Below are 23,785 nucleotides of genomic sequence, written 5' to 3' on the forward strand. Positions count from 1 at the left end.
TCTTTACTTATTCAAGATTCGTTCAGTTTTCTGTTTCTTCTTGAATCAGTTTGGGTAATTTGCATCTTTCTAAGAATATCCCCCATTTCATCCAGGGTATCTATAATTTGTTGACATGCAATTGTTTATAGTATTATTTTTTCATTTTTGTATTTCTGTAATGTTGCTTGTAATGTCCCCTTTTTCATTCCTGATTTTAGTAATTTGAATCTTCTTTTTATCTTGATCAGTCTAGTTAAAGTTTTATCAACCTATTTGATCTTTTCCAAGAAGCTACTTGTGGTTTTAATAATTCTGTCTTGATTTTCTATTCTCAACTTCATTTACTCCCACTCTAATCTTTATTATTTCATTCTTTTGGCTAGCTTTAGTTTCAATTTACTCTTATTTTCCAGTTTCTTAGGGTGGATAGCTAGATTATTGACTGAGGTCCTTCTCTCTCTCTTTTTTTTCTTTAGCATAGATGATTACAGCTATCAATTTTCCTCTACTTTAACTGGATCTCATGAATTTTTGTATGTTGTGTTTCATTTTCAGTCATCTCAAAGTATTTTCTAAGTTCCCTTATGATTTCTTCTTTGAGATAGCAGAGTTTTGCAGCTATTAATTGGGGGAAGAAATACATAAACAGTGCTATAAATATGGCGCCATGTTGAGACAAGTTCAAATTCCCAAAACAAGAGTTATAGCAGAATGAACTGTACAGTGTGTCTCCAGAGCACTGCTGTCCCACTCTAAAACCTTTCCCCTAACCTCCTCACATCCATCAGAATGTTCTCCAAAATGTACACTGAATCCACTGACCCATCTCCGCCTCTGCCACCAGATTCCTAATCCAAGCCACCATGCTTTTAAGTCCAGGGGGACGGTAACAGACTCCCAGGTTCTGTGTCTGTCTTGTCTCCTACAGTCTATTCCCCATGCAGTGAGGTTTTAAAATCACAAACCACAAATTGGAGTAGAGTTAAGTGCCCTGCATACAAACGAGGTCCATTCCAAAAGTGCATTTGCAAGTCCAGTTGGTTCCTATATCCAACAAAGTTAGCCTAGGTACCCAGCTAACACAATTGGCTACATAGTACTGTGCTGTCATAGATTTATAACACATTTCACACAAATACATAAAAACAAACACAAAAAGTAAAGAAAATATTTTAAATCTTATGGTACAGTACCTTGAAAAGTACAGTCGTACTCAACAGGCATTGAGTGAACAGGCACGAAGAGTTACTTACTGGAGGAGGTGAAAGATGGGAGAGCTGAAGGATCGTCATCAATAGGAGATGGAGGGCAGGCTGCGATTTCACGCTTGCCTGATGTTGATGACACAGGTTTTGGTTCCTTGTTGGAACTAGATGCACGTTTGCATCTCTGAAAGTTCACAATTTGAATGTTTGTATGTAGAGAACTGACTGTACATCTGCCCCACCCCCACTTAAAACCCTCTGATGGCTTCCAAGTCTGACGAGGGTCATTTTCCATATTCAAAGGTCCGTATAGTCAAAGTTATGATTTTCCCGTCATGTACTGATGTGAGAGTTGAACCATAAAGAAGGCTGAGCACCGAAGAACTGATATTTTCAAATTGTGGTGCTGGAGAAGACTCTTGAGAGTCCCTTGGACAAAGGAGATCAAACCAGCCAATTGTAAAGGAAATCCACCCTGAATATTCAGTGGAAGGACGGAAGCTGAAGCTCCAGTACTTTGGCTACCTGATGCAAAGAGCCGACTCATTGGAAAAGACCCTGATGCTGGGAAAGATGAAGGCAGGAGAATAAGGGACTGGCAGAGGATGAGGTGGTTGGATGGCATCACTGACTTAATGGACATGAGTTTGAGCAAACTCTGGGAGATAGTGAAGCACAGGGAAGCCTGGTGTGCTACAGTCCATGGGGTGGCAAAGAGTAGGACACGACTTAGCAACTCAACAACAAAATGAAATCTTAAGTGAAGTGACCCCCTCCATCCCCTGACTCACCACTCCCACCCACTCGCACCCTCCCCATTTACCCTGCTCCAGCCACACCCAGGGACCTGCTTTTTGTTTCTTCCACCCAAGTTTCCATCCCAGGGACTTTGAATTCCTGAAATGTTCCTTTACTCTTCCTCATTATTCTGACCTGGGCCGAAATGTCACCCCCTCAGAGAGGCTGAGAGTGGCCAACTCTTCCCGCTTTGTCTGGGAATTCCCAAAATTTAGCACTGAAAGCCCCATGTTGTGGGAAACCCCGTAATCAAACTATCCTGGTTTGGCCACACTTGAGAGGCCATCCCTGGCTGTTCCATCCAAAACAAGCCCCACCTACTCACCCTGCAAGCTACTACCCTATTGTTTTTTCTATAAGTGTGGGACTTGTGTCCTTAGAACCTGCAGCCATGCCTGGCAAATAGTAAGCACTTAAGAAATATTTTTGATTAATCATTGAAGGACAGAAATTGATTCCTACAGTCTTAGGTTTAAAATTCCATCACATGGGCTTCCCTGGTGGTCCAGTGGTTAAGAATCTGCTTTGTAATGAAAGGGACACCAGTTTGATCTCTGGTCCGAGACAATCCCACATGCCTCGGAACAACTAAGCCTGTGCACCACAACTGCTGAGCCTGTGCTCTAGAGCCCACGAGCCACAACTACTGTGCCCACGTGCTGCAACTACTGAAGCCTGCGGACCTAGAGCCCATACTTCCCAACAAGAGAGGCCACCACAATGAGAAGCCTCTGCACTGCAAGTAGAGAAAGCCTGAATGCAGCAATGAAGATGCAGCATAGCCAAAAAAAAAAAAAAAATTCCATCATATGAAACACTGCAAAGAGCAACCCATTAGAACTTGGCGAAATCATCTTATCAAGTCCCCATCAGCATTTTCATTAAAACAAAGTAGAAAAAAAATCAGCATTAACTAAAGCATCATGTCATGAAAATATTGTTTTCATGATATATGTGTTGGTGTGGACTGGGCCTCTGAGTAAAATATATTTCCTGCTATGCTTTGTGGTCAAAAATGTTTGAAAACTACTCATCTAGTGGTCAAGACTGTGGGATTGGGCATCAGACTGCTGGCGTTGGAAGCTCTTACAAGCTGCTTCATGCAAATTTACTCATTTTTCCCCCGGCCTCTGTTCTCTGATCTGTAAAATGAAGACAGTGCAGTCTCTCTCAGGATGAGATTGTGAGTTTTAACTGATGATTGTTTTGTTGATAAGTCATGTCTTACTCTTTTCGACCCCATGGACTGCAGCACCCTAGGCCTCCCTGTCTTTCACTGTCTCTCGAAGTTTGTTCAAATTCATGTCCATTGAGTCAGTGATGCAATGCAACCACCTCATCCTCTGCCACCCTCTTCTCCTTTTGCCTTCAATCTTTCCTAGCATTAGGGTCTTTTCCAATGAGTCCACTCTTCATATCAGATGGCCAAAGTAGTGGAGCTTCAGCTTCAGCTTCAGCATCAGTCCTGCCAATGAATATTCAGGGTTGATTTCCTTTAAGTTTCACTGGTTTGATCTTGCAGTCCAACAGACTCTCAAGATTCTTCTCCAGCACCACAACTTGAAAGCATTGATTTTTCTTTGTGGTCAAACTGTCACATCCATACATGACTCCTGGAAAAACTATAGCTTTGACTGTAGACTTTTGTTGGCAAAATGATGTCTCTGCTTTTTTAATACACTGTCTTAACTGAGTTAGTGTATGAAAAATGCTTAAGGGTACTTTCTGGCATATAAGGACAGTTTAGTCAGTATTGACTAATATGATTGTCCAATGAATGAATGAAATCTAACCTTCCCTTAAATTGCCCTGCCTGCCTTTTCTCAAAACAAGCTTTTTCTCCTAGAATTCCAGCCCCTTCTTCCAAATAACTATTTATGTTTACCTTTTTTTAGTGTCAATCACCACCCCCCCAAAAAAAAAAAACCCAAACTCTACCAGGGTGTCTTGCTTGTCCCATTCAAAAGTTGAACCTCCTGGGACTTCCTAGCAGTCCAGTGGTTAAGTTTTCGCACTCCCAAGGCGGGTGGGGGGCATGGGTTCAATCTGTGGTTGCGGATCTAGTATCTCTTATGCCAAGCAGGGATGCCAAAAAAAATTGAACCTACTACCTGGGGGTAGGGAGGAGGGGGAAAGGTTGGCAAACATTTTCTGTGAAGTTATCAAATAGTAAATATTTTAGACTTTGCTTATGTCATCCCATCTTAGTGCAAATACTCAAGTGTCTGGTACCCAACTCTGTAGGACAACTTTCCGTGTCCTGAGGACAGGTTTCATGGAAGACAATTTTTTCCTCAGACTGGGAGGGGAGGGATGGTTTCCGGATGATTCAAGCGCACTACATTCATGGTGCACTTTATTTCTATTATTATTAAGCCAGCTCCACCTCAGATCATCAGGGGATAGATCCCCAAGGTTGGGGACCCCTCGCTTAAGCAAATAGGGAAGCTATGTACTGATAAAACTTTATAGGCACGGGGCTGGTGGAGTTTGCCCCACAGGTCTTAATCTGTTAACCCTTAAAGGAGTTGAAAATACTGGATTCAGTAAAATAAAATAGACTTTCATATAGTCTCCACGTGCTACCAAAGATCCTTTTAATTTTTTTTACCACTTCAGTTCAGTCACTCAGTTGTGTCCGACTCTTTGCGACCCCATGAATCGCAGCACGCCAGGCCTCCCTGTCCATCACAAACTCCCAGAGTTTACTCAACCTCATGCCCATCGAGTCAGTGATGCCATCCAGCCATCTCATCCTCTGTCGTCCCCTTCTCCTCCTGCCCCCAATCCCTCCCAGCATCAGGGTCTTTTCCAATGAGTCACCTCTTCGCATGAGGTGGCCAAAGTATTGGAGTTTCAGCTTCAGCATCAGTCCTTCCAATGAACACCCAGGACTGATCTCCTTCATGATGGACTGGTTGAATCTCCTTGCAGTCCAAGGGACTCTCAAGAGTCTTCTCCAACACCACAGTTCAAAAGCATCAATTTTTCGGCGCTCAGCTTTCTTCACAGCCCAGCTCTGACATCCATACATGACCACTGGAAAAATCATAGCCTTGACCAGATGGACCTTTGTTGGCAAAGTAATGTCTCTGCTTTTTAATATGCTATCTAGGTTGGTCATAACTTTCCTTCCAAGGAGTAAGCGAATTTCATGGCTGCAGTCATCATCTGCAGTGATTTTTACCACTTAAATGTATATTAAAATTCCCAGCTCGTGGGCCATGAATATAAGTCATCTGGCTTGCGGATTGGATTCTGCTGACCCCGGGTCCAGACTGTACCAGGACGCCCGGCAGTAGGCGTCTGGGTCCCCAAAATTCGGCCTTCCGGGAGCTGCGCCACCAGCACCCCGCCCGCGCGCGCCTCCGGCTTTCCAACCCTCCTCGCAGCGCGCGCCTCCCGCCAAGCCCCGCCCCTCTTCTCGGCGGTTGGTCGAGCCGCGCCCTCTTCATGCCCGTTGACAGGCACTGCACACAGCCAATGGTGAGCCTCAAAGTCTTGCGCCCCGCCCTCATCGCGCCCGTTGGAGGCGGCCGTGGGCGGGCCGTTGAGGGGGTGGGGCGCGGAGCCTGGTAACCGTTGCCGATAACAACGCCCCGCCCCGTCGCGGCAGGAGGGCAGGCGGCGCGAGGCAGGCAGGCGGGCGGGCGCCGGGAGCCGGAGGAGGAGCGGCCGCCGCCGCCACCGCCGCCGCCATAGAGACTGTAGCCGTGGAGACTGTTACTTACCAACGGGGACCAACACGCAGCAGCCGCCACCGCCGCCGCGGGAGCCGTTGCCCGAACTCCCGGCCCGAACTCCAGGTGACCGATGCGACCGCCCCGGGCTCTGCCCGGCCAGAGAGTGCGGGGGGCGGCGGGGATCCCGATCGGGGGTCGAGGGGCGGGCAGCGCAGTCCCTGCCGTTCACCCCAAACGTCCGAGATGGCGCGCCCGCGGGACCTCCCTCCTCACCCCCAGTCCCGAAGTCGCAGCTGAGTTTGGGGTGCCTGGCGGGGGTCCCCTTTTTCCTTTTAACCAACGTCAGGGAGAGGTGAGGACCCATCGTCTCACTTTTTTCAAAACTTTCTGAGTTGGGGGCTCCAGGGGAGCTGTCTTTGACTGTCACCCTCAAACTCCCCGAGTTGGGGGCGCCCTGAGAACCCCTCTCAAACTTTTACCTTCAAACCCCCTGAATGTGGGACTCGTGGGGAACTCCTTGTCACTCTGACTCCCCAAATCTTTAAGCTGGGGAGGACCCTTGTCTCACTCTTTCCCTCAAACCCCGAATTGGGGGACGCCTCGGCAACGCCTGTCGAACTCTGACATTTAAACTCCTTGAACTGAAGGCGCCTGGGAGCTCTTCCTGTTAATTACCCAAATTTTTGAAATTGGGGCGCCCGGAGTCACTTCTCTCACTCCTAAACCCAAATCGCTGAATTGAGAAGGTCTAAAGCATTCGTTCTCACCTCGTTTCGACCTCGCCTCCAAATTCTGAATTTGAGGGTTCTCTGTAACCCTATCCTCACTTTTAAAACCCGAAGTCGGTGCACTCGTCTAGAGGAAGAACCGCTCCCCTCTTCGCTTTTTGACCACAAACTCCCGAGAATCGGGCTTCCCGGAGACCCGTTTCTCACCTTTTCACCAAAAAGTTTCTCGGGTTTAGGGCTCCTCGGACACTTCTCGGCTCTCTCTCCTGGTAACCCCGCATTCCACAGTTTGGGGGATCCTGGATCCGCCGGTCCCTCCGCGCCCCTCAGGACGCCCCTGTGCACAGCCGCAGCTCCCATGTTAGGACTGATCGAGAAGCAAGAAAAGTTTCACCGAAAGGATTGTTTTTTAAATAATTATTTTGTAAAGGGTTTGTGGCCCAAACTGCTCGGTGGCATTTTCTCCGGGGGTTGTTCGAGTGCTTGGGTGTGTGTGTGTGTCTGTGATAATCCATCCCCCACCCCGACCCCCCTCCCCCGAGTCTCTTCCCCAGTCCCGACCTCCCAACCCCCGCCGCCAAATGCTCTTTGATTCTTTTTTCCTCCCCTCCGGGACATGCCAGCGGCGCTCCCTCCAGCTTCGTCCCGGTTGGTTTTTCTAGCTGCCGTGCTCGGAAAAGTTGGGTTTCCGATCCTAGTGGCTATTTACAGGGCCCCCGGGGCCCAACAGCCCCTGCCATTCTGGCGGCGGCGGCGGCGGCGGGGGTGGTTCATCGTCCTAATTTTAACCTCCTGGTTGCCCCGCAGGAATGAGGGAGAAGGGCAGCGTGCCGCACGCAAGTCCAGGGCTGCCTTTCCGCAGAGAGCTCATTCCTCGGCTTCTGGGTGTTTTAATTATGCGCCGCCCCCCGCCTCCCCGATCCCCCCCACCCCGCAGTCCCCACCATACAGTTATTTTCTTACTCTCTGCCTCTGTGCATTTAACTGTCAGTGCAGGCTGTCATGAGATTCCCCCCCTCCCAATCAGCTTTATCTCTTCAGATCCAAAATATCAAACCTTATGCAAGGCTCTCCATGTCAACGAAGACTTACCCAACAAAAAATAATAATAGTAATAACAACAACAGAAAACATTAGCAATAACAATTTTCTTTGTTGCCCACAGGTATTGGCATTTTTATCTTGTTGCTTCATAATCTGAAACATTTATTTATTTGCATATATGAAGACCCTTACCCTCTGTGCTGGGGAGTGCCAGGGGCTGATTACCTGTTCTCTCTCCCACTCCAGTTTAAAGTCTTGGACTGACTCTAAAATAATCTTAGAAATGGCTACTCATCTACTCTGGCCAGAGGAAAAGTGCATATGGGACCCCCACCCCAGGAAAGGAATTTGATTTCCTTAATTACTGCTGCTAATTTCGCCAACAGGCTAAGTAGAGTATGGGAGGGGACTGGGTAGTCTTTTTTTTTAAATTTTCATAATATATGATGGAAAAGATAACTGATTCCCAGATCCTGTGATATTGCAACTGATTTGGGTCAGGAAATGAGTTCAGAAACACTTTGCCCCTGTGATCCAAGCCATGACTTATTTAACCCTAAAGGTATGTTCCTCTCATCTCAGATAAACCTCTGAGTTTATCTGAGTTCAGGAGGAACTCCTGAGGGGAGTTCAGGAGGAGAGGGACAGAGTTACTGGTGACACCCAGTAAGAGAACAATTCCTTTGAAATTCAGCTGATACGTGCTTTCTGAGGGCTGGGTACATATCACCTTAATATTTTTCTTTTAACCATGTTGATCACTGAAGCACTGCCAGGATGGAGCTAGTCACCAGAAATAACACACTCCAGGGTCTTATCTGGCTCTCATTCTTTAGATCTAATTTGTAAATTCAGATTTGAATTAAAATTAATTAATATGAATTTATATTTGATGAATTGAACTTTCATTAATCATAGAATTGAGTCAACATTTTAAATGTACAGTTTTGGTAGTCACATGTGGTGGTTTTGCTCATAAAATTCCAGGGCCAGGAGGAACCATATCTTATGGTACATTTGGCTCTTTTTAGTTAATGCAGGTTGTTCACTGATTTATTTATTTTTAAAATATTTATTTATTTTTCTGGCTGTGTCAGGTCTTAGTTGTGGCATGCGGGATCTTAGTTCCCTGACCAGGGATCGAACCCAGGTGCCCTGCATTGGGAATGTGAAGTCTTAGCCAGCAGACTGCCAGGGAAGTCCCAACCACTTATTTAATCCCAACCACTTATTTAAATGACATGCTCCCTGCTACACACCTACATATTTGTAAAATGTAAATGTTTTTCCAAAGCATGGGAGGTTCTCAGAGAAACTCTCCCTCATCAGATCCTCACTGAACCCAAGATGAGCCAAGGAATTCTTATCAGAAAAGGCAAACAAAGAGGGAGAATTTGAGAGGAAGACCCAGAATTAAGGGGATAAGGAGTGGGGGCAGAGGATGAGGGGAAGGGCTGGGGAGAGCCCACCAAGTGGGTTGGCTGCTAGGGCTGGTGAAATTGGCGACCCTGAGAGGCAGTTTAAGGGCAAGGGCTTATAGTCCCCCAATCTGTTCCTCTGAAGACTCCCAGCTCCCTTAGTGAGTATCAGCCAGCTTCTCCCGGCTGCTCAGGCTAATACTTCAAAGTCATCCTCCAGCCCTCTGTGTGTGTGTGTCTCTGTCTTTCTATCTCTCTCTCCCTCAAGCCATCAGCAAAAGACCTAAAATCTGACCCCACCTCGCCACCTCCACCATCAGCCCCTGGTCTAAGCCTCCAGCACCTCATGCCCAGATGCTTCCAGCCGTTCATGGAGGGTTGTAACATGTCCTGTTGTGTATTCCTCAGCTCAGAACCCACCCACAGCTCCCATCTCACTTGGAGCAAAAACAGAAATCCATCCCCCAACTGGGGCCCCCAGCCCAGTCCCCCTTTAGCCTAATCTCCAATCCCATGTGCCTGCCTTCAACGTCACTGGTCTTCCCAGAGTACCTCAAACCCTCTGCCTGGAAAGTTCTTGGTCCAGGCATCTGTGGGCTTCCTCCCTCACAGCCTTCAAGCCTTTTCTCAAACTCACCTTCCTAGGCCATTGACTTGCAAGTGATGGTATCCTTGTCCCCTCCCTCCCGGACTTTCTCTCTCCTTCACATTTATCACTAACACCCCATATATTACATAGATTGATTTTATGATTGCTGTTCCCTCGTTAGAATGTCAGCTCCATGCCAAGATGCTCTGGGTGTTTTATGAACTTCTGTATCTCCCGGGCTGAGAATCATTCTGGCACTGAGTGGGCGCTTGATAAATATTTGTTAAGTGAATAAGTAAATGATCTCCCATGCACCTAATGGGAAAGCTGATGTGAAAATGAAGAGCTGCTCTGTAACTACTGTGTCTTGCCTTCTATGTGACTCAGTACAGCTCAGACTGGATGAATGAAGTTGGTGGGAAGAGGGAAGGAAAAGTATGAGTCCCAACCCTGGGTGCTGCACATGTGGGCTCTGGGCCTGGCAGAGAAGGGGATTAGCATTTATTAGCTGAGTGACTTCAGGTAAGGTTTGGCATAGGTGAAAGAGGTAATCACTTACATATTTTTTTAAAATATTTTTGTAATGTAGACTGTTTTTAAAGTCTTTGTTGAATTTGTTACAAAATTGCTTCTGTTTTATGTTTTGGTCTTTTGACCCCGTGCAGCATGTGGGATCTTAGCTCCCCAACCAGGAATCGAACCCACACCCCCTGTATTGCAAGGCAAAATCTCAACCACTGGTCCACCAGGGAAGTCCGGACTTTATGGTTTTGATATTAGAAATAATTTTATAACTGTGTAGCCCAAGGCCTGGCACAGAACAGTGTATGACAGAGTAGTTATTATTGCTGTTGTTATTTTTATTATTAGAACAAAACAAAGAAGCAGTGTGGCCTGCCTGGGATGGATTTTTCAGTTTGGTTTCCTGACCACCAAGTGCTGAGGAGACATTCAGTAAATACATCTTGCTCTATTGAGTGGGTGAGCCTTACACAGTCTGTTTTAAGTTGGGAAATACCCTTCAATTGCGTAGAAATTCTCTGGTACAGATATGGCGTCTGCAAGCGTGACGCTCTAGGCAAAACTAAATGTCACCAGAAAAGTAGCTCACATCTTGGTTGGGGTATCGGTTCATCTGAAATTACTCCCCAAACATCACACTTTTGGATGGGTTTTGCCAAGCAGCCAGCTCAGCCGGCAGAACCTCCAGATGAGAATGTTTAAAAACTGGTTTCCCCTCTCTGTTATCGCTGGCGCTTAGGTGCCAATCAGGTCGAAATCTGGAAATCAGCCGCTCAGTGGTAAGAACCGGCCTGGTATTCATGCCAGGACTTGAGTTGGGCCCTCAGGAGCAGACTGCCTGGCCTTACTCCTTGTTACGCCTTGCTTCTTTTTTTCCTGAAATGCATTCCTATTTTATGATACATAGGTTTTGTATGTTTCAAAGCAGGGTTTTGTGCCCTGGCAACCTCATTTTTAATTCTGGTCAATTCTATGACTTTCCAAGAAATATAGTTGACTTCCCAAGCCTATCGATGATATATACAGCAACTGGATTTCAGACCCTGTGAATTAGATTATACCTGCCACATGCCGTGTTTAAAAATGGAAAGAAAAAAAAAAAAAACCTTATAAAGCCATTAAAAGCCTAGAACTTACTTGTTATGGCCCAATATAGTGATGATTTGTCATTTACTGTGTAATGAAGCCCAAAATATGCTATATAATGTGAGCCTGTTTCTACTAAGATCTCTGCAGTTACTTTGAGTGACTGAGTGTGTGTGTGTGTGTGTGTGTGTGTGTGTGCATGTGCGTGTGTGTGTGTGTGTGTGTGTGTGTGTGTGTGTGTGTGTGTGTAAGAACTGGGCTATGGTATCCAGGGAAGCTCTTCAGGAGATGATGGTTGAGCTGAGACTGAACTATAAGAGGGAGCAGCCCTGTGCAGTTCACAGGGAGAGCCTTTGGCGGGGGGGCAGCAGGTGCAAAGGTCCTGTGGCACGTGGAACGTGAGGGCAGAGAAACGTGGCTGTGTGGCTAATGACTGGTGAGCAAAAGGAGGAGACACAGAGGGCTTCAGGGGCCATAGGGAGCAGTCTGGCTACTATTCTAAGTATAAATTAGGTCTCAGGAGATTTAACCTCCTCCTGTAGCTGTCAGAGCCTTGGTGTCCAGTCGTTCACTGGAAGACCTCCTTTCTAGACCTCTGCCATTTCTTCATCTCTCATTCATTTGTTGCATTTGTTCATCGCTCTCTGAGTCAAACACTATCCTGTGAGGTTACAGAGACTAAGACCAACTAGGAGAGGGCGACGGCTTCAGAGCAAGGATGGGCTGGAGGTCTCTCCAGGGCCCAGCAGGTACACAGAGGAGGCAGGCACTCACTTGGAGGGGCCACAAAAGGTGTCCAGGAGAAGGTGGGCTGGAGTGGAGCTTTAATGTGCAGGCAGACAGGTGGGGAGAGCTGTGGCGCAACTGAGTTTTCTGGAAGCTGAACACAGGGAATGGGGGAGACCAGGCTGGAGAGGAAAGCAGGTGTCGGCAACCATGGCCTGTTTCTGGAAGTGAAGGCTCGCTGTGACACAGCCACACTCATCCACCTACATAGTCTCTGGTTGCCCTTTAGAGGCCACGGCAGGTTGGACTATTTGCGATGGGCACAGAATGTGAAACTCAAAGCCTAACATATTTACTGTCTGGGCTTTTACGGGACAATTTGCCTACCTCTGACTGGATGAGTGGGACTTGTCTGGTGCCAGGCCGAGAGGTTTGCTGGGGAAGCTGTTTGCGATCCATTGGGATTTTGGCAGGTGGAGTGGAAGGTGTGGCCTCTGGACGTTGGTGATGGAGAATTATGGCTGGTGTGGTCCAAGCCCGGGGTGACAGGGGCCTGGCCGACTATACCAGTCAGGGATGCTTGGGGAGACAGGGGTGCAGGGTTCTGGGGGCTCCGAGGGCCCAGTGACTTCTTGTCAGACAAAGAACTGGGAGAAGTCCAGTCTGACTTTGGGGATCAGACAAAACAGCCCACTTCAGTGAGTCAGGGGTCCCAGGAAATGCTAGTGGGGAGGAGGGTAAGGAGTTGAGGCATGGGCGTGGCTGGCTTGAGACTCATGGGGCCATCGGAAAGCAGGCAGTTTTCCGCCAGGCTACTGGATTTTGGGGTCCAGAGATGGAGAGGGAGGCAGTCCAGGCTGGAGTTCAGGATCTGGGTGCTGTCAGCACGTCATTGGTCATTTCAGTTATGAAAATGGATGTGCTCACTCAGGGAGAAGCCAGAGAGTGAGAAGAGAAGGCCAGAGGCAGAACCGTCCAAATTCCAGGAGCAGGAAACCAACCAAGAGTCAGAGGAAAGCAGTTTTTAAAAAATGATAGGAAAACACAATGACATAAAATTGATCATTTTAACCCATGTTATGTGCACAGCTCAGTGGCACTAGGCACATTCACATTGTTGGGCAACCATCCCCGCCACCCATCCCCAGAACTTTCTCATCTGCCAAACTGAAGCTCCCCGTGGAACACTGACTCCCCACCCCCTCCCCCAGCCCCTGGCCCCAGCATTTACTTCCTGTCTCTATGGCTTTGACTGCTTGAGAGACCTTCTATGGGTGGAATCAGACAGCATTTGTCCTTTTGTGTTGGTTTCTTTCTCAGAGCTTTATGTCCTCATGGTTCATCCAAGGTGTAGCAGGTGTCAGAGTCTCCTTCATCTTCAGGGCTGAATAATATTCCACTGTGTGGATGGACCACAATTTGTGTATCCATTCTTCTGTCGATGGACACTTGGGCTGCTTCCACATTTGGCTCCTTGAATCATGCTGGACAGAGGAGGTTTGGCAGGCACAGGGGGAACCAGGCAAAGAGCTCTGAAGACAGAGGAGGAAGCAACTCAAGGTCTGAGCACCAGAGGGTGAGATTTGACAGAAACCAGAGAGATGATCCAACGGGGACAGCCCCCCAGCAAAAGGGGGAAGGATATGTCTCCAGAGAAGGACAAGAGGTTTGGCTCATGCGTGCCTGTCTCCTCGGCAAACTGTTGAAATCACACTAATGATATAGAAGCAGCCCATTCCTGAAGTCACAGCAACACTTAATTATGCTTGTATTTTTAAAATGTGAACTGTTTATCTTTTGGAGACAGCGCCATGTTTCCAGGATACATTTCTGTCCAAAGGGTGACCTGCAGGGTAAGGCCTGGGAAGCAATTTCCCCCCAAAATCAACAGCCCACAAAAATGTGTTCCAGCTCCACCCGTCTAGGAAGCACCCAAAGAAAACACCACGCGGAGGTTCCCCACCTCGCCTGTCCTTCTCAGAATACGCACAGATGGAGCCTGCTGGAGAAAAAATAAATTCGGAATTCCAGACCCACAGAAAAGAGCCTGAAGCATGTGCTTGGATTTTTAAAAGAATTATTCATCTTCTAGAAGAGTTCACCTTCCTGGGGACTTCTCTGTGTTTAGTGCTCTCTAGGGTCTCTACCTGTTCAACCAGTACTATGGACCCCAAATATCAAACATCTGAGTCACTTATAGTCAAACATTTAAGTGTATTCATGTATCATCATGTGGGGAGTTATAAGGGGGGAAGGTGATAGAGAAATTTTAAATTGCTAGCAGCCATTTGCCTCTGACATTCTGACTGGAAGTTAAAACGTGAAGTGGATATAATTCCAGAGCTCCTCAATTGTGTAAATCAAGGCATGGTGATAAGGTCGACTCTTAAAATGACAGGCAGGCATGAATAGGAGTTATTTCTGGAGACTTCCCTGGTGGTCCAGGGGCTAAGACTCTGAGCTCCCAATGAAGGGGTCCCAGGTTCCATCCCTGGTCAGGGAACTAGACCCCACAGGGCGCAGTAAGATCCCACCTGCATTCTGCAGCTAAGACCTAGGGCAGCCAAATAGAGTTTTCTGTTTTTGTTTTTTTTTAAAGAAGAAGGTATTTCTGGAAGCCCTGTAAAAAACAAATTCATCGCTGGCCTTGGTCCATGCCTGACTGAGCCTTTATCACTGGAACTGGACCGTGCTCCTTGGGGAAACTCTGCAGGGACCGAAAGAGACTCACCAATGAGCGATTTTCTAGCTGAACAAACTGCAGGATGGCAAAGTAAGACGTGGTGACCCCGCCTAGTTTCTGATTGGGAAGCTCTCCCTCCCTCCAGCGTGTGGGGTCTGCAAGGCCTCGCTTCTCCGGGCCTTGTAGCTCTAATGACCACAGGAGCCCCACCTTCCTCTCCCCTCCTGTTCTGGAAGGAGGGTTTTTGTGGTCTTAGCTCTGCAGCAGTGAGCACACTCAGAATCACTCCCAGATCCTGCACGTAGACTGCGTGCCTTGGGCTCCCAGGCCTCACCTACCTCCATCCCCTCGCAGTCCATCGCACCATGGCTCTCCTGGGCTCCGTCAGCAGGAGAGGTTGGGCACATTCTCTCTGCTTTCTGTAGCCAAACAGATGGACTGTCCCCTCCCCGTCATTGTAACCACGTGGTACTTAGCTCTGTGTTCAAGGTTTGTCTCCATCCAATCCCGCTTCTCTTCATTACCCATCTTTCACGACTTCTCTGGATGGGCTTGCGATGCCTTAAAACAGGTCTTATACTTGGGTCTCCCCTGTCTCTGAAATGTCATTTCTGCTGATGAAAACTTACCTCTCCTCTGATGCGCTCTCGCCAGGGACCCTTGAGATGGTCATTGGTGAATTAAGTGGGAAAACAGAAGAGTAGGCCAGGTTTCTCCAACCCATCACCATTGACTTGGGGGTCCGATTGTTTTTGGTGGGACAGTGGGGAGGCCGTTCTGGGCCTCGTAGGATGTTGAAGAGCATTCCTGGCCTCCAGCTGACAAGAGCGCCCACCCCAGCCCCCAAATCCTGATGACAACTTTGTCCTCGGTACGTGGCAAATGCCTCCTGGGGGGTAGAACCAGCCCCTAGCTAGGTACCCCTGGATAGATCAGTCAGAAGTACCAGGGCATGTAGATTTCACATCCCGTGCTACATGAACGTGCCATCATGGTTTATGTGTCTCATTTCCTGTTCTCAGTTGTGAGCCCCCAGGGACAGGGACAGCTGTCCCTGCCACACTTCCCACACATCTTTGTACTTCACACGTGAGTGACTCAAACACTTGAGCCAGAGAGCTCTTCAGGCCTACATTGAGCAAAAATCCTGAAATCCTTGCCTGCGATTTGGTAACCCTCAAAACTCCGTGTTTTTCAGTTTGGCAATTCCTCAGAAAGTTAAACATAGAGCTACCATATGGCCTGGCATTTCCATTTCAAGTGTGTACCCCAAACAATCCATGTCTATACCAAAACGTGTACACAATGTTCATAACAACATTACTCATAATGGCCAAATGTGAAAATGACCCAAACATCTGTTTGTAGAAGAATGGATACACAAATGGCATGTACCCACATACTTGAATACTATTTGCCAATTGAAGCAAATGAAATACTGATAATACTACAACATGAATGACTCTTGAAAACACTATGCTAAGTGAAAGAGGCCAGACCAAAAAAAAAAGATCACATATTATATGATTCCATTTATATGAACCATCCAGCATAGCAAATCCACAGAGACAAAAAGTCATTTAGTGGTCACTGGAGGTTTTGAGGGTTGGGATGTGGAATGGGGAGTGATTTGTAATATATAAAAGGTTGCTTTGGGAGATGATAAAAATATTCAGGAATTAAATAATAGTGATGGTTTTACACATTTGAGAATCAGTAAACTTTATATTTAAAAAAATAACAACCTGTGTTTTAGATTCAGCTTAGATTGACATTCCAGCCCCTTCAATATGTAGTTTTTTGTTTTGTTTTGTTTTGTACCAAATCCCCAGAGAAATTTTAATCAAAGATCCCTGCTGCTAACTGACTCTACTTTTGGCCCAGCCAAAATCGCAGGTCCCATTCTTTTCCAGAAAGCAGGGCTCTTCCTGGAGACACGAAGGCTTACCACCCAACTGCTGCTGGGTCCTAAAGCCAGGAGCCGAGTACACGGTTGCTGTTGTTGTTGTTTAGTCGCTCAGTCGCGTCCAGCTCTTTTGCGACCTTGTGGACTGTAGCCCACCAGGCTCCTCTGTCCATGGGATTCTCCAGGCAAGAATACTGGAGTGGGGTGCCATTTCCTCCCCCAGGGGATCTTCCCAACAGGAAATGAACCCGTGTCTCCTGCATTGCAGGCAGATTCTTCACCGCTGAGCCACCACGGAAGCCCAAGCCATACACCATGGAGGATGTTTAAATGCCTAATTTTACATCAAGCCAATTGCAATGGCTTGATTCATATTTGTTTGCTTTGGAGCTTTTCAAAGATTTCACTCCATTAAAAAGTCGATTTGAAACAAACATACTTACATCAGTTAGATTTATTTCCTCCACAAGACATGGCACTCAAAATTTGTGAAAGAACTCTTCTTTCTGCAGTGGGATAGGGCCATTCATCACTGTTTGGAACCAGATTTTATTTATGGAGGTTCTGGTCATTTTTGAAGGATGCCAAGTGCCAATAAAACTTCACTTATGGGCACTGAAATGCAAATTTCACGTCATTTCCATATGCCACAAAATATTTTGACTCTGACCTTTTTTAAATTTTTTGGACCATTAAAAAATGTAAAGGGACTTTACTGATGGTCCAGTGGTTAAGATTCTGGGCTCCCATTGCAGGGGTGACACAGGTTCAATCTTTGGTTGGAAAACTAAGATCCCACATCTCTCGATGCAGCCAAAAAGTAAACAATAAATTAAAAAAAATTTTTTTAAGTAAAAATCATTTTAGTTTGTGGACTGTACAAAACCAGGCAGCCAACTGGACTGGACTTGGCCTTGGGCGTGAGCCATGGTTTTCTGACCTCTGCCCTGTGATAAAGGATGGAGTCCAAGTGCATTCACAGCCTGTTTTCCCCAATAGCCCCCAGCCCACATCCTCTGCTCCAACCAGCCTAGTCTCTCTGCCCTTTTCCTGGTCCCCACCCCCAGGACACACACACTTGCCTGCACAAGGTTCCTGCTCTTGAGCTGCCCCACCCTCCCCATCTCCCCCACCCTCACCCCGCCACCCGCATGGGAAGGTCCCACTAGTCCCGCAGCGTCCAGTATGGGACAGTTCAGGTTCCCCACCCCAGGGTTTATCGTCCCAAGTTCTGCCTGGAGTCAGCACCTGTCACCTTTGGCTCCGATGGAGTTATTTGTGTGTTTCCTTTTCTCTCTTCCCTGGTGTCTCAGATGGTAAAGAATCTGCCTGCAATGCAAGAGACGTTCAATCCCTGGGTCAGGAAGATCCCCTGGAGGAAGGAATGGAAACCCACTCTAGTATCTTTGCCCAGAGAATCCCATGGACAGAGGAGCCTAGTGGGCTACAGTCTATGAGGTCCCAAAGAATCGGACACGACTGAGCTGCTAACACTTTTCTCTCTCACACAGTATAAGAGCCCTGAGGACAGAGACCAGGTATGTCTCTGTGGAGCAGCAAATAATTTGTTGAATTGACTCTAGTTCTTACTAGATCAAAATCTGACTATTCTCTGAAATCATTTTGCTTATTACTTTCTAGTAACATAGGGAGGGCCTGGTGAGAGATTTGTGATTTCACAGTTGGGTGACTTACCCTAGGAGTCCCCTGGATCACGATTGTCCAACAGAGACATAATGTGAGCTGTGTGTAATTTAAAATTTTCTAGTAGCCATGGTCTCAAAAGTAAAACCAGGTGAAATTAATTTGAATAACATTTTTTATTTAACCCAGTATCTCCAAAATATTATTTTTTAAACCACAGCATCTATATGAAACCATTTTTATTGAGGTAGTTCACATCCTTATTGGGGGATGTGAAATCCAGTGTGTGATTTACACCCAGCATGCGTCTCAGTTCAGGTGGGCCACACTTCAAGACCTCAGTAGTAACGTGTGGCCAGCATGGACATATTGGACAGTGTGGGTAAAAGTGTCAAATGAGGTCAGGCACAACCTTTAGGTCATCCCTACTCCTTTTATTTATTGATTGGCTGAGCAAGCTTCTCTAATTTTGGTGCGAGGGCTTGGTTGCCCCACAGCAGGTGGGATCTTAGGTCTCTGACCAGGGATCGAATACACGTTCTCTGTGTTGAATCTTAACCAGAATCTTAACCGTTGGATCACCAGGGAAGTCCCCATCCCAACTCTTTTTAAAAGACAACCACTAAAAGCGATAATAATAATGATAAAAGGTGACCAGTCTTTGAGCTCTTGACTGTCTTCAGTCCGTCCTAGTCTCTCAGTTTGAGGTCACTCACAAGATCTGAGAAGCACAGGTTCCCCCACATTAAATGTCTAAAGTGATCACGGTTGAACTTTGTGAACAGGTGTCCATGCCTGGCTTCTCGGCAGTTGGATCCCAGAATTCCCGAGGGACAGTCTGGGGACTTTGGGATCCTTGTGGGCAGTTCCTAGAAATCTGTTTACTTCCCCTTTTCCATTATGGAAGTCATATCTTTTCACTGTAGAAAAAATCCAATTCATATTAAAAAATAAAGAGGGGAAAGAGAGCCTCTGGCTTCCTCCTCTTCTCTCCTCCTGCCGTTCCCACCAATGATAAGTTCAGTGTGGTTGCTTTCCAATTTTGTATGCAGATAAAACATCCTCACTGATACTTTCTTATTCTTTCATCGAAATGTAACTGATAAAAATTCACCCCTATGTAAAGTGTACAATTTCATGGCTTTTAGTATCATCGCAGGATTATGCAGTCATCACTGATATTTCTAGAACATTCCATCACCCCAAAAAGAAACCCCATGACCCTCCCCCAGCCCCTGGCAAACATTAGTCCACTCTGACTCAGTGGATTTGCCTGTCCTGCACGTTTCACATCAATGGAATCTTTTGTGACTGGCTTCTCTTACTGTCACGTTTTCAAGGTCCATCCACGTTGTGGCGTGTGTCAGCGCTCCATTCCTTTTTCATAGGCATATTATGCCCACTTCTTTGCACGTGCTCTTTTCATCTGATATTTAGCCTGTGTCTTTCTTTATCACACTGTGTGTCTGCTGCATCTTTTTATGTTGACTGCCTGAGATTCCTCTGTACAGATGTGTCCTGAGGCATTTACTTAGCTCCTTATTAGGGGCATTTCATTCGTCCTTTTTCACTTTCATCAGCAATGTTGCAGTGAATGTCCTCATCCAAATATATTTATGCATTTGGTGAGATGTTTGCAGAGTCCCAGAAGGGGAATCGCTGGGTGGAAGGGAACTGCCTTTCTTTTGCATTAGCTTGTTCTCATGTTCTCACTTCAGTCTTGGAGCGGTGGTCACTTTCGACCTTGTCCTTGCCTGAAACTACGCCCTCTTCTCCCACCCCACCCCCAGCACCATCATACTCCTTCATAATCTGCCTGTCCTTTACCCTTAACTTCCGGTCTCGTTCATAGCATAGCAGGTTACAGACCTCTGGACAATCAGGTGAACTTGTGTGTCCCTGCCTGACCACCAGGAAAATGCACAGTGATCGCCCCTCTTTGATCTGCCCGGGATTTCAAATATTCTGGGGCTCCTCGCCCCCTCTCCCTGGACCAGCCCATTTCACAGCCCACATGAGGCTGACTCAACCCCGTCCATCACCACCAGCTGCACCGCTGGTGCCTCTGGGGGAGGCCCAGCCATTCGGCAGGTTTGTGCTGACACAAGTTCATGCTTGTTGCCTTGACTCTGAGCCGAGGCTTGCGTGGCAGCAGCACTTCCCCACTCCCATCCCTTCCAATTCCCTGTTGCTACGTGGTTTCCAGCTGTTGCCTCGAATCCCCATCAAAGCATTTGCTCAGCTGCGGGGAAACCAGATGACCGGTCCCTTGGGGTCATCATCCTCCAGTGCTGGATGGGGGACCCGCTCCTGCTGGGGTGTCTCCTCCCAAGTGGGACCCCGTTTCTCGTGCAGCCTCTAGATGCTGCTCTCCAACCTGTCTCTCCACGTCATTTGACTTCTCATAGAATATACACTGTGACTCTACACAAATGACATGAAACCAGGGTCCAGACCAAGTGGAATAAAGTTATTCACCCCTAATCAAAGCTGTCCCCCCACTGTAAACGTAACAGATCATATGTTTCTTTTTAACATCCTTGAAGACTTCTGAGACACTTAATTTGATTTCCCTTTATTAGTGTTTCATGAATATGAAATCTTCTAGAAACTGCCTGCCCCTTTATCCTCCAGTGGTGAGGTTCACTTGGAAGGAGGGGCACAGGGCAGGAAGTGTTCATTTCTCTCAACTCCCAAACTAGGACATATTCTCCTTTCAGAGTCCTGACGGTGGGAAGCCCGCCCTAGCTATCCCCTCCTCCCTCCTTTCCCGAAATCGGTTATGTTTACGGGACACATCTGACCAAACATTGTGGCATTTTAAAAGCAGCCTTTCTTACACCTTCCCCCACGTCACTGAGGTTTTCGAACAGAAGGTCTCTTAGGAATAGTGTGTGAGAAGGATTTTTGTCCCTTAACCAAGTTTACTTCTGAAAATGGTGCAAAGAATTCCAACTGAATTAGCACTCAGGCCTAACTTCCTCACGGTTGGGAGTGGTGCTGTCTTTCACTTCTTTCCAGGTAAAGAACAAAGGGACAGGGACTTCTCTGGGAGTCCAGTGGTTAAGACTCCACACTGCCAGTGCACAGGGTTCAATCCCTGGTCAGTGAACTAAGATCCTGCATTCTGTGGAGCAGCCAAAAAACTAAAAATAAAAAAGAATATGGGAACAAATTCGTTTATAGTGCATCTTTTTTGCTACTTGTCTGGCATCTGCCCATACCTGCTGGGTCATTTTCTTTTAATTGAGATAAAATTCACCATGTTAAGGTACAATGCAGTGATTTTTAGGATATTTACAGTGTTGTGTATCCTTCATCACTATCTAATTCTGGAAGTTTTTCATCGCCCCCAAAACAAACCCTGTGCCTGTTACGAGCCCCTCCGTGTTCCCCCTCCCCCAACCCCTGGTAACCGCTAATCTACCTCCTGTCTCAGTGGATTGGCCTGTTCTGGATGTTTCCCATAGTGGCATCCTATAATCAGAGGCCCTTTGCGACTGACTTCTTCCACTGAGCATCATGTGCCGAAGTTAATGGACATTGAAGCAAGTGTCAGTGCTTCCGTCCCTTTTATGGCCGAATTATATTCCATTGTATGCATGGACCACAATTTGTTTATCCATTCATCCAGTGATGGACATTTGGGTTGTTTCTGCCTTGGGGTTATTCCAAGTGATGCTGCTGTGAATGTTTGTGGACAAGTTTTTGCGTAAACATCGATTTCCATCTCTCCAGGGTGACTACCTAGGAGTGGAGTTGCTGGGTCATATGGTGACCAACTTCTAAAGGAGCTGCCAAATGTTTTCCACAGCAGCCACGCCATTTTCCATCCCCGCCAGCTGCGTAGGAGGGCTCCAATTTCTCCTCATCCTCGCCAACACGGTCTTCTTTTCCCTTGTTTTTATTATAGCCAACCTAGTAGGTGTGAAGCAGTTTCTTGTGGTTTTTAATTTCATTTTCCAAATGAGTGGTGATGTTTGAGCAAAATTTTTTCATTGCCCATTTGTATACCTCCTTTGGAGAAATACCGCCTCACAAGTGTGAGCTTCTACAATTTTCTTGCATCCACAAATTCTTTTCCTTTGTGAAATGCCCAAAGACCCTGAATCATGAAGATGGGGGAGATGCGCATCACAGCCACGTTGCGGGGGGGGGGGGGGGGGAGTGGGGGTCAGAGGCCACAGGGCAAGAGCGCTGTCCTCTCTCTCCCTCGTGACCCAGCTCTTGCTCCGGTTTGTGCGCACGTCCTTTTCAGAGGCGTCCTGACATCCTGCATCCTCCTGCTTGAGGAGGGAAACTGAACGGGGATGTAAGCGATCTCCCTCAGAGTGTCCGTGATCTCTGGATGCTCAGATTTCCAACACGCAATTTGTCATGACAGGGCCTGTTGGACACCTATCCATTTATCTGCCCTCAGTTGTTTTAGGCTCTCTCTTAGAGATAAGCATCATGATGATGATGATGATTTTACATTTTAAAGGGGTAGGAAAAAACAAAATGAACAGTAGTTTAGAAACACATGAAATCCCATGAAATTGACATATCAGGGACCATAAGTGAAGTTTTATTGGTGCATGGCCATGCTCATCCATGTACATATCAACTGTGGCAGCTTCCACCCTACATCAGAGGGGCTGAGTAGTCTCCAAAATGAGCATCTAACCCTAAAACATTCACTGTGGGGCCTTTTACAGGAAAAGTTGGCCAAGGGTTGGACACCCAGTTCTTCTGGTTATATTTGACCCGCATTGGGTTCAGCATCATGCGTGTATGAACATGATGCTGGCTTGGAGGTGTGTGAACATTTAGACATGCCGGCACTATTTAACATTATTTTTCACTTCCTTTAAGACAAAAGGGATAATATTTACTGGATTATCTTCTCCCGGTTGCTGTAATTAAAGAGTCTTGGTCTGGCCATACCCATGCCTGCAGGCCACGTCCCCTTTCTTCCCGTGTCTATGAGGCTGGGCCTTCCCCTGTCCCCAGCACCCTGGCCGTTCTTTCTGAGCAGCCTCCCCATCTTTCAGGCCCGGTGAGCCGGGCTGAGTTTAGACCAACACGTGGAGTGGCCAGGTCCTCTGCTGTCAGGAAGCTCCAGTTCTTCTTCCTTCGGATCTCCTGCTCACCAACACTTGGCCCTGGTAGCAGTTTTCCGTGGACAGGTCCCTCTCGGACGGTCACACTGCTCAGGAATTTGGTGCCTGAATCATGGCGCCCAAGGGTGACTTCAGAAGTGAATCACTGCTCATGTGGGAAATCCAGCATCTAGAACCATTGTGTTCATGTTGGAACAGACGCGTAAGAAGTCAAAATGTGGGGACTTCCCTGGAGGTCCGTCCATTGGTTGAGACTTCATCTTCCAGTGCAGAAGGTGGTGTTTGCTCCCTGGTCGGAGATCTAAGATCCTGTCTGCCATTTGGGGCGGCCAAAAAAATGAAAGAAAGACAAGAAATAGACAAATATCTGAATAAACGTTTTTCCAAAGACGATATTTAAAGTGCTAGTAAGCACATGGAAAGATGCTTAATATTACTCATCATTAAGAAATATATGAATAAAAACAACGATGAGATACCACTTCACACCATTAGGATGACTAGTGCTGAAAAAAAACAACAACAGAAAATAACAAGTATTGGCAACAGGGTGGAGGAATTGGAAACCTTGTGCATAACCAGCAGAATGAAAAATTGTGCAGCTGCTGCGGAAAACAGTATGGTGGGTCCTAAAAAAATTGAACATGGAAATTACCCTATGGTCCTGCA

The 23,785-nt window shown here is 46.9% G+C and overlaps 1 protein-coding gene across 1 annotated transcript in view; it reads left to right on the forward strand.

Moving 5' to 3' along the window:
• The first annotated feature begins 5,665 nt into the window (after positions 1 to 5,665).
• The window catches only part of RFX2 (regulatory factor X2), an 89,911-nt gene continuing 71,791 nt past the window's right edge, over positions 5,666 to 23,785 (forward strand). The window contains exon 1 of the mRNA XM_061150579.1: positions 5,666 to 5,791. The gene's annotated coding sequence lies outside the window, so the exon portion shown is untranslated. The remainder of the gene's footprint in view (positions 5,792 to 23,785) is intronic.

Source organism: Dama dama, chromosome 9, assembly GCF_033118175.1.
Source record: "Dama dama isolate Ldn47 chromosome 9, ASM3311817v1, whole genome shotgun sequence".
Taxonomy (NCBI): Eukaryota; Metazoa; Chordata; class Mammalia; order Artiodactyla; family Cervidae; genus Dama; species Dama dama.